Source organism: Nomascus leucogenys, chromosome 15, assembly GCF_006542625.1.
Source record: "Nomascus leucogenys isolate Asia chromosome 15, Asia_NLE_v1, whole genome shotgun sequence".
NCBI classification, from domain to species: domain Eukaryota; kingdom Metazoa; phylum Chordata; class Mammalia; order Primates; family Hylobatidae; genus Nomascus; species Nomascus leucogenys.
Window position 1 is genome coordinate 24065766 of NC_044395.1, and position 15162 is coordinate 24080927.

At 42.0% G+C, this 15162-nt stretch overlaps 1 pseudogene; it reads left to right on the forward strand.

The window, feature by feature from the left end:
- The first annotated feature begins 806 nt into the window (after positions 1 to 806).
- Positions 807 to 15162, forward strand: part of LOC100595766 — a 41506-nt pseudogene continuing 27150 nt past the window's right edge.

The window sequence follows — 15162 nt, forward strand, 5'->3', positions numbered from 1 at the left end:
GTACTTTATAAAGGAAAGAGGTTTAATTGATTCACAGTTCCACACGGCTGGGGAGGCCTCAGGAAACTTATAATCACGGCAGAAGGGGAAGAAAGCATGTCTTCACAAGGCAGCAGAAGAGAGAGTGTGTGTATGTAGGAGGAACTGTCAAACACTTATAAAACCATCAGATCTCATAAGAACTCACCCACTATCACAAGAACAGCATGGGGGGAAACTGTCCCCATGATCCAGTCACCTTCCATCAGGTCCCTCCTCAACAAGTGGGGATTATGGGGATTACAATTCAAGATAAGATTTGGGTGGGGACACAGAGCCAAACCATATCAGGAAGCGTCAAAGCAGGAACTGGGGATTCAAACAAGCTTTTCCCATGAGGTCAAAACAATGCTCAGGATGGACCTGCAAGCAGTTTGCCAGCAGGATTCAGAAAAGGAAGATCAAAGAAGATAAAAGCGCCCTTGGAAGCAAGACACAGTGTGAGGAGAATGTTCTCTTGAGTAATGGTGCTAGGCATGCTCTGGCTAAACCTGAGGAGTTTAGAGAAAAGAAGGCTTTGAGATGGCTTTCTACATCTAACTGGAGAAGTACCAAAGCCCTGCCGGGGGTACTTTGCCTCTAAAAGAACAGAGAGAAGGGAGCAGAGAGATAGGCCAAGGAATTCAAATGGGTGCCCAGGACCTTCTTTTACCTGTTTAGTACCAAAGGCTGACCTAGTCCCTCCACCCCACTTTTCCCCCATCACCCCATCACCACCTCAGTCCTGAAAGTCTCAAATCCAAGTGCTCAGTTCAGTCATGATCGTAATGGATGCAGGAAGGTCTAAGTCCAGGTCATCTCCAAGTAGTACCTTTGGAGGCTGCACTGTCTTAGCATTGACCTTGCCTGTAATTGAGAGTACAATGTGGTAACTCACACTCCATAGCAAAATCTCTCTTCTCTCACTCTCTGCCCAAAATGTACCAGATTAAATAAGAAGGAGACATATGGACACAGAGAGGGGAACATCACACACTGGGGCCTGTCGGGAGGTGGGGGGCAAGGGGAAGGAGAACATTAGGACAAATACCTAATGCATGCGGGGCTTAAAACCTAAATGATGGGTTGATAGGTGCAGTGAACCACCATGGCACATGTATACCTATATAACATGCACGTTCTGCACGTGTATCCCAGAACTTAAAGTAAAATAAAAAAATAACAAGATGGAGATAATTATGATAAAGGGAGGTGGCCTAGGAGGGAGGAAAAAAGCCTTTGCCCTCTGAGCTGCTTATCAGAAATAATAAATATGGGACCCAGGATAAGCTCCTATGCTAAACCCACAACGTCTTTACTGATAGTGATCAGAAGAGGCACAGGAAGCAAGTTCAGCTGTCAAGACTAGTGAGATGGATTTGATGTGCAGAAAGCAAAAGTCACAAGAAATATAAGTGCACAAAGAAAGGAGAGCTGGGGAAAGCACTTTTGGAGTGGAAGAGGAAGCGAGAGAGTGGGCATTTGCCTATGAATTATAAATCGCGTGTCTAAGAAAGCCCATGTACCTCCCCCTCACTCCCACTCTGAATAAAAGGTTGGCCACCATCCAGGCTGGAGCCTGGAGAGAGATAAAGGAAGCACAGAACTCCTTCTGGCCTTCTCAGCCTTTGACAAGGAGAACTTGGTAATCAAGTCTAGCCCAAGCTTCCCAGGCTTTTGGCAGATACAATTAGTACATTCCTTCTTTCGATGTTGGAAATTTACTTAAGATATTAAATATTCACTCCCTCCTTCTATCTCAGACTTGATGAAACATAAAAGTGCTGCTCTGAGGAATTACCTTGTCCCTAGTTCCCTTACTCCATGATTATATTGGATAAAACTTCTCCTAAGGGCTCCAAAAGGCCCCCCAGGTGGAATCATAACTCTCTGACCCTTGAGGGTCATGTGAAACCTCAAGCTGTGGAAACTCAAGGCTGCACTCTTGCTGATAGGGAACTCCGAGGCCTCCATGCTGCGCTGGAATTGCCAGCCTTTGTTATGGACTGAGCATTTCTTCTTTGCTTGCCCTGATTACCTTCTTATACCACCTCTTAGGCTTAGGCAAGGACTTGTGACTGGGTCACCAAAATACTAGAGTATGAAGATTGCAAGTTGGGCCTCCCTGTAACCAAAGTCAAAAGTGCCTGGTAACTAAGAGTCCCAGATAGGAACGCTAAGCATTTTATGTCCTAGATTGCTCTCTGGACATCCAGCTCCTAAGGGTATAGTCATGGTGGGGATGGCCAGGGGAAGGGTTTGAGCAGAATTCAGAGACTCCAGACCCTGGCCTTACTTGCTGTTACTAACGCTGACCCCTTGGCCTTGGCTGTGTGCACCAGAATTCTTCTAGCACACCTTCTTCAATCTTCTGTTCCCAGCCCAGCATTTAACCCTCCCTGACTTGCCTAGTCCCCGGGAGATAGCAAAAGCCTAAAGGTTGACTCTTCTCGCCCAGAGGAAGTCCCACTGGAGCAAGGGGTTGTTTCCTGTGATTTCACTTAAAGTGTTTAGATGTCTATTATTGTTACTAATAAAAAGTATCAATCACTTGAGAAGTTGTTTCCTGCACATCAGATGCTGTTCCGGTCAAATAAGGGTCCTGTCCACAAGGATGTTGTAAGAAGAGACACAGATAATTAAGGTTAAACATAGTTTATCTATTAATATAAAAAAGATAATTATAGACGATGAAAAGCGCTGTGAAAGAAATATACAAAGTTATATGATACACAAAGGTCAATAGATGGGCCTTTTTCAGATGGAATGGTCAAAGGAGGCATCGATGGGGCTTTACTTGAGCCCTGAAGCCTGAGATGGAGCTATCCATGAAAGAACAAGATAGAAGGCATCCTAGACAGTGGAACAGCTAACAGAAAGGCCTTCAAGCCAGAAAGAGCTCTGTATGTTCCAGGAAAGAAAGGAGGCCTGTGTGGCCGGAGGAGAGCTGAGGAAAGCCAAGAAGGGAAGGGAGGCAGGAAGGCTGGGTCAGTGCATGTATTAGTCCATTCTCACGCTGCTGTGAATAAACACCCGAGACTGGGTAACTTATAAAGAAAAGAGGTTTAATTGACTCATAGTTCCACATGGCTTGGGAGACCTCAGGAAACTTACGATCATGGCAGAGGCACCTCTTCACAGGGTAGCAGGAGAGAGGATGAGTGCCAGCAGGGGAAATGCCAGAAGCTTATAAAAACATCAGATCTTGTGAGAACTCACTCACTATCACAAGAACAGCATGGGGGAAATTGCCCCCATGATTCAATTACCTCCTACTAGGTCTCTCCCATAACGCATGGGGATGATGGGGATTACAGTTCAAGATGAGATTTGGTAGGGACACAGCTAAACAGTATCAGTGCCATGTGAGGCTTTGCAGGATTCTGGAGCAAATGAAAAGTCTTTGAAGAACTTTAAGTGTGACATGATCTGATTTATGTTTTTTTAAAGTCCACTTTGGCTAAGAACAGATTGCAAGTGGTAAGAAGTCAAGAGGCTATTCAGAAACCAGTCAAAGGAACATGGTGTGTTGTATTAGAAAGAGTGATGGTGGTGGCAGTGGAGTAAAGTGGTAACCCTTTTCGAAGTTTCATAGAAAAAGAGATTGAGGTTCAAAGAGGTTAGGGACATTGACAAGATTGAACAGTCAATTAGTTGCAGAGTCAGGATTCAAATTTTTCTTTTTTGGATGCCAAAGTATGTTTTCTTTCCTCTGCATTTCTTTGGGTCTCCATTTTTGTCATCAGTAAAGTAATGGTTTAGATTAGATTATCTTTGAGATGACTTCTGGTTCTAAGACATCAAAACCTCCCAGTTAATTCATCAAAACATAAACAAATTCCCTCTACTTAGTTATGTGTTTGATATTTTTTGATTACCATCTTATCACATGTGTGCTCAGCTTGTTTTCTGTTGTGCATAGTGAAGAAACATACACAGTTTACAGAACTCCCATGTGGTCTTCCATTTTCTGGAACCTTCTAGATAAGGGTGAGTAAGAGGGCAGAGCATATCTTGTCACTGTATCAGCAAGGAGTGAAGTCTTGGGTTGTCTACAGAAAGCAGTCCAGCCAGTAAGAAACAGCAGTGGAGGGTAGGTGGAAAAGAACAGATGAGGGGGAAGAAGGTTATGTGATAATCATCCGGAATAAATAACAAGACATCGATTTTCTAAAAATCAAATCCATCACCTGTAAAATAGGAGTCCTTTAAAGATCAGGTTATGACTTTTTGCTATTTTTAACACGTCGGCATTATTTGAATTTTTCTATAGAATGCGTATTACTTTTGTGTTTTTTTTTTTTAACTAAAGATAGAAATAATAGACTTCTAAAAGTGATGATTTCAGTACCATAGCAGTATGCTCTGGATATTTGGAAGAGGCATGATTTCAAATATTTTAGCGGTAAAGCAGAGAAAGTGTGGCATTGAGAAGTGACTTACTGTAGTGGCTACCAGGTCAGGTTCTGAAAGCAGACTGGCTCCCTTCAAACCCTGGCTCTACTTACTGGCTGCACCACGTTGGGCAAATTACTTGATCTCCCTGGGCCTCTGAGTCCTCATCTGTAAAACAGAGTTAACAATCTTTAACAATCGTGGCATAGGAAAACCATAAAAACTAAATGAGGGGCCGGGCACGGTGGCTTATGCCTGTAATCCCAGCACTTTGGGAGGTCAAGGCAGGTGGATTACTTGAGGCCAGGAGTTCGAGACTGGCCTGGCCAACATAGCGAAACCCTGTCTCAAAGTATAAAAATTAGGTGGGTATGGTAGCGCATGACTGTAATCCTAGCTACACAGGAGGCTGAGGCACAAGAATCACTTGAACCCGGGAGGTGAAGGTTGCAGTGAGCTGAGGTCGCACCACTGCACTCCAGGCTGGGCGACAGAGAGAAACCCTGTCTCAAATAAATAATAAAAATAAATGAGTTAACTTATGTAAATATAAATGTAACTTATGTCCAGACCATGTGTTTGGTTTTGTGATTTCAGAAAGAATGTCACTTCAGCGCTGGGACTCATTTTAACCTTGCTTTTCTTGAGAATTTTCTGTTACATATGAGGTATTCTTGGGGACTTGGGTAAAATGCACTGTGTAAAATTATTTCACATCAATCAGTGTTAAAAAGCAAGAAACTATTTTATAGATAAATAAGTTTAACCATATAAGAAATGATAGCCATTTTGAATTAAAATAAGCTTTTTAATTTGGTGTAGAATTAGACTATTGTTAAATTTTGCATGTGTCTTTTAGTGGGATTTAATTCCATTTTCATTTCTGTACTTCAGCATTCTGCAGCTCTGGCAGTTTATATAAGCAGGACCCCCAATTAAAATGTGTATCATTGGTGATCATGAATGTAGGAAGAGAAGATGCACATCCTATGGCATTTTTTCCTGATAAAGTTATTGCACACAGACCCAAGTTCTTTGAAGTTCACTTTCCTCTTTGTTATGGAAAGAGGACCGCTGGCAGAATGCCTCTACTCTCCTAGTCAAGGGCAGAGTTTGACCTGCCTTTTAGTATCCTGAAATCCTTTTCTTCAATCAGAAGTTTCATATAGAATGGTAATTGCCGTGTTTTATCAAGGCAGCTTCTTGGAGTTTTGTTGCTTTTGGACCCTCCAGAGCCCTCTGGATCCTTCTGCCTTGAGGTTAGGACTTGGTGTGTAGTCCACATGCTCTAGAGAAAGAATAACATGGTGCTTTCTCTAATCAAAGCTCTCTGCAAGTAAAAAAGAAAGCTTGGGGGCTGAGGAAAACCATGGCTTTAGAGATAAGGTACTACAAAATCTTTAAGAATGAATCACCAAATGAGACAGAAAATAATCACCTCTTTCATCCATCAGATGGGGGTTCTTTCCAATCTGTGTGTGGCTTTTGCTTAAGTGATATTCTGTGAATTTCACTATACAGAATTACATATGCATGTAGGGAACTCCATATTCTTTCTGAGCATAGTTTCCTAGTTGAGTGTGAAGTGTGTTTAATGAATGTCAGTATCACCTTACCTAACAGAGTTCAAAGAGGGTAGAAATGTTTTGTGTGATGCTGCCAGTACCATTAAGTCAAATGTCGGGAAGTATTATTCACACTGACTCACTCTGATGCATCAAGGCTAACATGATTAGCTTAAGTGAAAGCCATTCTCAGAGAAGAAAAGAACCTTCAGAAACTCCGAATGGAAAGGGCAAGTCAGGACTCTTTCCGCCTGTTTCTATAACTTTGTCAATAGTTTCTTCATGGTCTGATCAGTGTTGCTCTCTGAACTCTAGTTCTTATCTTGCTACTGTAAAGCTTCCGTTTCCTCGTCTATAAAAGGAGGACATAAGAGGACACAATAGCAAATAACTTCTAGAGTTTTTGTGACAAACAAGATAATGCTTTTGGAGGATCAGCATGGTAATTATTAATAGCAATTTTTATTGTGTTGTTGTTAGGTCCTAACTACAGCAATCAAACCAAACCACCATCCCTGTTTGTTCCACTCCAGCCACAGCATCCTTCCTTCTAACCCCACCCTGACCCCATGACAAAGCAGCCGCCCCTGTCTTAGAGCATCGGCTCCAACACCCACAGCAAAAGGACAAAACATCAGAGTATACATGATGTCTTCTGAGCGGTGTCACATAGAGGCCCTAAGTAATCTGGAAATGCTCAAGTTGTGATTTTTTCTGGTGTAATCGGTATGTCTTGCAGGAAGACAGAAGCCATAGATATAGCTAGTCCTGTTCTGTCACTAAGTTCTGCCTAGAATATTCTCCTCCCCACCCAGGTCTTCATCTGACTGAATGCTTCTCAACATTGACTCTCAGCTGAAATGTCACTTCCACAGAGAAGCTTTCCCCAACCACCCTAGCTAAAGTGCCTCGGACCCGATCACTCTCTATGCTATTTCCCCGAATTATGTGCTTCAGAGCAGTTGTCACTATCTGGAATTATCTTATTTGTTTATCTCCATATGTGTTTAATGTCTGTCTCTCTCCCATGATAATGCGAGCCCCACAAGTACAGAGTCCTGTCCATTTTGCTTGTGCTATATCCTCAGTGCCAAGCACACTGTGCCCGGCACAGACAGGGCACTCAATACATCTCTGTTAAATAAATAAATGAATCAATAATTCTTATATCTGCCTTTGGGGCCATAACCCTGGCAGGCCTGAGGCATCCCCCTCATGTACAATGACAACCAAAGGTCTCCATCTCTAACCCTCCCATACAAAGATCTTAGAGGGTCTTCTCCCCTGCTGGTTGCAGTGTGTGGGCAGGAAGTCACCTAACCAAATATGTGCCTCACCCCCATTTCATAACATCGGGTATCTATGATATAGAAATGGTCTTTGCAATTACATATAGGAGATGTTCCTAAACTTTGGTCTTTTGGGGAACTGTGTAAAAGTGCTGAGTGATTCTGAGTGAGGAGAAAAATGTTCCTTGGCTAGCAGTGCTACGCATGTTTAAAATCCCAACCTCTAGCCTCAAGAAGAGGGAGGAAAGAGAAAGGCCAAGAAGAATATCCACGAGTGAGTAGTTCATGGGCTTCTTGAACAGGCCCTTGAAAAATGCATGAAGGAGAATTAACTAAGACAACCTAAGGAAGGCTGAACAAAGGATTCTGACTTTTGGGTCGAAGTTAGCAATGCGAGGTTTACTTTTGCATTGTTGCTCTACAGTGTGCAAGGGAATCCTCATGAATGCCAAGCTTCTCAGAAATCTGAGGCTCACTGAAATTAAATATATTTTGTTAATTTGTTTTTCTTTTGTAATGTTTACCTCATTGCAGCAAAATACTAGCTACTTAATTTAGGAGGGAAAAATCATGCCCACACTTTGGCACCTGAAAGAAGACAGAAATTAAATGTTCTATTTGAAAAGGATAGAACATTTGGAAATGGATACATTGAGATTATTCTGATGTTGGATTCTGATGAAAGAATACAAGATTAGAAATGGTACTGTGAAGCGAGTCTCTGTTCTGTCACAAAAGGGCTGTGATGTTTATTGAATACATTTTTCCTGGGCACCCAAGCTAAGCCAGATCTTGTTCTAGATGTCAGGAACACCAGGATATGTGTAAAAGGCACAGTGCCAGCTCTCCTGGAGCTGACAGCCTGGTCAAGGAGACTGACAGGTTAACACTTGCAGTGTCCTGGGACTCTGTCATTAAGGGGTTTGCAGATACAGCAAAGAGAACAGCTAACCCAAGCAGGCAGGGACGATTTCACAAAGGAGGTTTTGGAGAAACCATCATCTGTCATCTGGTGAAGGCAGCAAACTTGTGAACCTGTTTTTCCTGCCAAATGAATCAGGCAACATGAGAACACTAAATTATTTGAGGGGACGTCTGCCGACATCACTTCTGCCTTGCTCACTGCACACACCGACCCCCTCTTTCCCAAGGCTCCAATGCCTCGCCCACCCGCTAACCCCTACTCACATTTGGCACTCTATTGAGATGTCATTTTCTGGGAGGGAGGCCTCTCCAACTCCCATATGACAAAATGCTCTGCTCCCGTGCTTTCCATAACCCCCATTTTTCTCTCCGTCGGACTAATACATATGTGCTCTATATGCACCAGGCCGTGTTCTGAGTGCTTTCCATGCGTTAACTCATTCATCCTCTCCATCAGCATATAAGGTATTATAATATTACTATCCCCACTTCACAGATGAGGAAACAGAGGTCCAAAGAAGTTAAGTAATTCACCCCAGGAGGTGACAGAGCCAGGATGCAAATGCAGGAATGCGGCTCGGAGGAGCCTGCCTTCTTATGCACGCTGCGCCTCCTCTCACAGCAGACAAAGCTACCTGTAATGCCCTGCTCTGTCTCCAACTGTAACTGCACACTCCTCAAAGGCAGAGACCATGCCTTGCTCACAATTACAGCCGAAATGTCTAACCCAGGCCTGGTGCATAGTAGGCATTTGATAATGCTTATTGAATAATTTTTATTTTATTTTAAGTTCTGGGATACAAGTGCAGAACATAGAGGTTTGTTACATGTGCCATGGTGGTTTGCTGCACCTACCAACCCATCACCTAGATATTAAGCCCCACATATATTAGCTATTTATCCTGATGCTCTCCCTCTCCCTGCCCCACTGTGGAATGATTTTTTTTTTAAGAATGTTGGACTATCTCATGGTCTACACTATTCATCAAGGAGTCACTTCCTCTTCCTCCCAAGTAATGGATCTGCAATTGAACACAGATTTCCTGAAAGTCAGGACCAAACTCAAATTGGGACCTCTGGAATATAAACCCTGGAGAAATATCTGGGGACCTTTGGCTAAAGGCAGCTCTTTGTGAAATCCTTCTTTTTTTTTTTTTAATTTTTATTTATTTTATTTTATTATTATACTTTAGGTTTTAGGGTACATGTGCACAATGTGAAGGTTCGTTACATATGTATCCATGTGCCATGTTGATTTCGTGCACCCATTAACTCGTCATTTAGCATTAGGTATATCTCCTAATGCTGTCCCTCCCCCCTCCCCCAACCCCACAACAGTCCCCAGAGTGTGATGTTCCCCTTCCTGTGTCCATGAGTTCTCATTGTTCAATTCCCACCTATGAGTGAGAACATGCGGCGTTTGGTTTTTTGTCCTTGCGATAGTTTACTGAGAATGATGTTTTCCAGTTTCATCCATGTCCCTACAAAGGACATGAACTCATCATTTTTTATGGCTGCATAGTATTCCATGGTGTATATGTGCCACATTTTCTTAATCCAGTCTATCATTGTTGGACATTTGGGTTGGTTCCGTGAAATCCTTCTTAAGTATAACTAGCCCCAGATCGTTTCTTTTCATTAAATTTCATTTGCTAAGGTAGTTCTGTAACTGAAAGTGCTACCCACCCACCACCACATCTTAGATTGGCACTTTGTTTTTGTCTCTTATTTTGGCTTGTGGTATAATTCAAGGTATAGAAGCAAATCAGATCCAACACTTGTTTTATACCATTAGCTGTTATCTGCACAACAGCTTCAAACAGTAATGGTGCAGCGTGCATCGTACTCTAGCTGCAGCCTTCTATACTGTATGTCATGCCTCATTTTGCTCAGCTGCCTTCTTTTTCCTGCTTGATCTGTTCATTCCTGGCCTCACCAGCAGTTCAGAATATACATCCCCATCTGGAGGTAGGCATGCTCAGTATCTCCACGGGAACCTGTGGGAATTAGACTGAATAGATGAGATGTCTCTTAATTTTTTTTTTTGTTTTGTGTGTGATATACCAGAGGTGATCACATTTCACAAGCGCTCAGAAAATCACATTCTGAACATACGGCAAAGGTAACAATATCAACAGTAAGCAACTCTTTAGTGTTACACATAGCATTTTTGTCTGGGAGTTTGGGAGAGATGTGGCTATCATTTCAACAAAAATCAGCTTTACTAGTATATGTAAGACTTTAAAAGGGATTGATGTAAAAATGAAATGAAGAGAACACTTAAAAGATACTATTGTGAAAATAACAATAAATAGGCACCTATGGACCTGACATGGAGTGTAAATGGTTAGTCTTAGGTAGTTCTGATTAATCATAGACCATTAATTGAATGATATCATACAGATTATTAATCCTTAAAGAATTAAAATGGGTTCAGTCATTTTAGTCTCCAAACTAGGCATCATTTATTGTTAATGTTTAAAAGTTAATTAATTAGTGTTATTTAAATCATTCTTTGATACAGTAGGTGCTCTAGTGAGTTTTTTTTTTTTTAATGGGGGCAGGGGGACACTCTTTCTTGCTGAATGAGGCTCCAACACAGACAGGATAACTGCCCAAATCTGTTCTTGTTTGCCCTGACTTTTCTCCCTTAAGTTGAGCTGACCTAGCAGTACATCACGGCCAGCGCTAAATAAAAATGAGTCCTGGATTTCAATTCCCAGCTTGCTGCAGGCCCCCATCCTTCCCTAGGGCCCTACCTGGGCCCTGAATCCTTGCTTTGCTCTCAGCTTTCAGATATGATGCCTGGAACGGCTTTTCTGGCTGTCAATCTTCCATTCTTCTTTTAGGTCGAGTTTTGCATTAGCTTCCACTTGGGTCCACTTTTGGGTGACCACCCTATTTAAAACCAGCCTTAGCCTCTAGGACCCCACCTGGTCCAGCCTCCCATAAGGAGAGCATCAAGCTTACTAACTCCACTCCCAACACATGTTAGAAGTTGTAATTTTTGTTCAGCATGATTACCAAATAGTAGAACACACAAAAAAAGATTGTGAATTCAGAAGACCAAGACTATTGAAAAGAAGGTAAAGAAGAAAGAGGATAAAGCCTTCTGCACATGAATTGGCCAACACCAACAAGTCTTACTTGCAGAGGTTTGGCCTGATGCAAAAGATTTGTTACAGAATGTTGGTCTTCAATCAAAGGAATATTTGAGGTTCTCTAAAGATAAATTACTGTAGGGGGAAATGGAACAAATTCCCTTAGGCATCATCTTTGGTTTGGAAGAGGGAGGCTGAGGAGGTATAAATAATAGTTTCCTAGCTTTCCACTGGAAGCAAGAAATAGTGTGTGCAGGAACTGCAGTGATTCCAAACCACAAAACACCTTCATGAAGACGTTCATGTGGAATGTGCTTGTGAAATTTATTCCCCCACATAATTGATAGTTTTCCAAGTTCACCTGGCTCCAGCCCTTACTAGGCACAATTTTAATGTCTCTTATCATTACACTGAGCTTCCCTGAGTTTTCTGCAGCATTATTCTGTGGCTGCCTTAAGGGTAGCTTCATTTGGGGCATCATCTCAAGCATTCTTCAATGGCTTCAGCTCTTTTCAGCAGGACCATTTAGGTCCCAAGACTGTTTATTTCACAACTAAACATGTTCATATCCAAAAGACAGGCTCGTCATTTATCCAAACATCTCTGGCAGTGGAGTTTAGTAGATGTTTCCATCCCTATAGCCTTTATATGACTTTGTTATTCTTCTGCTCTGAGAGAATTGGATAGACTTCTCTCTTCAGTATGCCCAAGTGATCGAGGGTGGCAGTAACCCTCTAAGTTTCTGGGGTCCTTGGGGACGTCATGCCATCACTTCAAGTGGTCTAAGTTGTTCTGATATACTGGGCCTTACTGAGGACAGTGACCCATGATGGATTTTCCTCTGGGATTTTTGCACATATTGTTATTAGTATGCATGAGTTTCCTGGGGCTGCAAACAAATGACCACAAACTTTCTAGTGCAAAACAACAGAAATGTATTGTCTCATAGTCCTGGAGGCCAGCAGTACAAGATTAACGTGTTGGCAGGGTAGTACTCCCTCTGGAGGTTCTGGGGAGAATTCTCCCCTACCTCTTCCAGCTTCCGGGGGCTGTTGGCATTCTTTGGCTTCCAATCTTTGCCTACATGGTCACCTCACCACTCTTCTTCATGTATTTGTCTTCTCTTCTGTCTCTTATAAGGACACTTATCATTGGATTTAGAGCCCACCCAAATAACACAGGATGATATTTTAATGTAATTAAGATTACATGTATTAATGTATTAATGTAACTATATCAGCCAATACCCATTTTCCATATTAGATAGCACTCACAGTGTCTGGGTATTAGACAAGGACATATTCCTTTGAAGGTCACCATTCAATCCACTATACCCTGTATTCTGATGAAAAGTCTCTACAGATAACTGACCCTCACCCCACATTATTTCCCTGTGCCATGCAAATAATGCCTTCATGATAAATATCTGATAAGAGTGTTTATCAGTCAGGGTACCAGGTAAGACATGCATCCTTAGGCCTTTGCAATATCGTATTGAGTGAGCACAGCTCAATCTAGATGGTGTGTGTAAAAAGACTTTCATGAAAGGGCTATCTACAGACATGTATGTCATAGGAATAAACAAGGGCTGTTGAGGCACCCAGACACTAGCAATGGGATGAGCCATTACTACTCCTATGGCCAAAGGAGCAAGAGAAGGAAAGAGTGTAACTAGAGACTCATGAGAACTGAGGAGTAGAAGAGGGGTCACTTGGCAGAAGCTGTAATCTTGGAGGGAGGTGACTACTGGTGGATACACAGTGCTAAAACAGGGAGGAGAGGGAAGATCTCTCCTCCCAAAAGCTGATCTTTCGTCTGGTACCTGCCATTGGCTGAACACAAGTGGAAGCTTGCAGGCAAGGGAGCCAGTTGGCAACATGGTTAAGGATCAGCATTCCAGCACATGGAACAAGGCAGTGAAAGGCAGAAAATGCTTCAGGGTAGAGGCAGGGATGGTTCAAACCAGCCCAGAAAGATAAAACATGTACATAAACAACAGATTCTAGACAAAGGAGAGAACTTCCAGCTTACAGGTGATTATATGGGTTGGTATGAGCCTGGAAATCAGGGAGGGCTTCATTGAGAAGTCTCTAGCTGAGCCTTGAAGAGGAGATAGGATCTAGAGATACAGAAATAGGAAAGGGGAATTTTGAGGCAGAATGAGCAACATCACAAAGGTCCGAAGGGCACATGGTCTATGTGGGATTGGGGGTTCATATGCAGGGAATAACTAATGGTTCTATGTGAAACATGAATGTAGGAAGAGGAAATAAGACTAGAAGATAGGTTGGATCCTCTAGTAAGGAGCCTGAAATGCCCTGTAAGGTAGTTTGACTTTTGTTCCTGGGACAGTGGAACACCAGCATAGTTGTCCAGAAGAGGCTTTAGAGAGACTAATTCACTAGACAGAGAGCAGAGAGTATAGACCCTAATGGAAGAGAAGTAGAGTGTTCATTCATGGAAGGAGTGGCTGCTGAAAGGCTTTGTCCTTTTGCTTGAACTTCCACACACCAGGCCACCCCAGGAAGCTCTTAACCACATCCATTCTCCCACTGCCTTCCTTCCCTAGACTTTAGAAACCAAGCATAGGCTCAGTTAAAAATTTAAATCAACCAGAGAGTTAGTTTAGCTACCACTGCCAAAACTTAAGGCACATCATTGAAAGGGCAGTAAGTACAGTGAGAAATCTAGTCACAGTAATAGACAGGATATCACGGCCCAAACTGCCGAAAGCTTCCTGGTGCCACAACTGTGGTTTGGCTTCTCTTCTTTTGGAGTAAGATTTTTAAATTTGCCTGTTGTCTTCTCTACTCAGTAGCCACTGCTCTTTTTTGGTAGCCACCTTTCTCTCTTAGGCCAGAGTGAACCATCCCTCTTTTCGAGATTGTTTGTTTGCCTATTTTATCTTTACAGAAGCTTAGAATTTGCAGCTTTTACTTGGCCATGTGGTCCAGATCCAAGTTAGCAAGATGCATCAGACACTTGTACTAAAATCTGAAGCTCTCTCAATCTAGTTTCAGTTGCTGAAAGTACTAGCAGAATTTCCAGAGAAGAGAAATGGGATAAAGGATAGAGAGGCTGAAATGTGCCAAGCCCTAGCCCAAATTGTTGTCAGAAAGACTTTCATGAGTGAAGACTTGCTGCAAAGCAACAGATTCCTACACAATGTCTATGTTCACAGAGTAGTTTGTTGGCTTTAGAAAACCTGTTTGGGCTTGAGATAATAGTCACTTACCGATATATTCCTTGTGTAGATACTACTGCCAAGGAATTATTTGGTGCATCTATTCATATAGAGGAGATAGAAATGCCTTATAATCCATTTTTGTTTCAGTTCTGTATTTTGAAAATACCATGGTTTGGTGGAGAATATTCAAATGATTATGTTCTGGGCCTTACAGGCAGTAACTCACAAGACCCAGGCTTTTAGGAAGAAGCATTTTGTAAATGAAACATTTATATAATGCCAGTATGTATTTGGGACCATACAGGAATCTAATCTCTGAACCTCAGATTTCTTATTTGTAACATGAGCAGGATAATGTTAACACCACATTTGGAAAATAATGATAATGTCTGTTAACATGCTTTTTAAAAGATTCTAGTACCTTTTATAAGTGACAGTTTGTTATTCTTGCTATAATTTCTTGGGAATATGTCCATTTTAACTTATCTAATTAGAAATGGTGATAATTGGATTAAGAAGTCTACAGCTATCTTTCTGTGTCTTGAATTTTGGTTTTTAGACATGTGGAAAATGATACTATGTAATTAAATTTTTCAAACATTGTCTAATTTCTTAGTTAAGGTGCTGTGGGACACACAGGTATGAGTAAATAAAGTCCCTGTACTCCTGAGCTTTACAGCAGC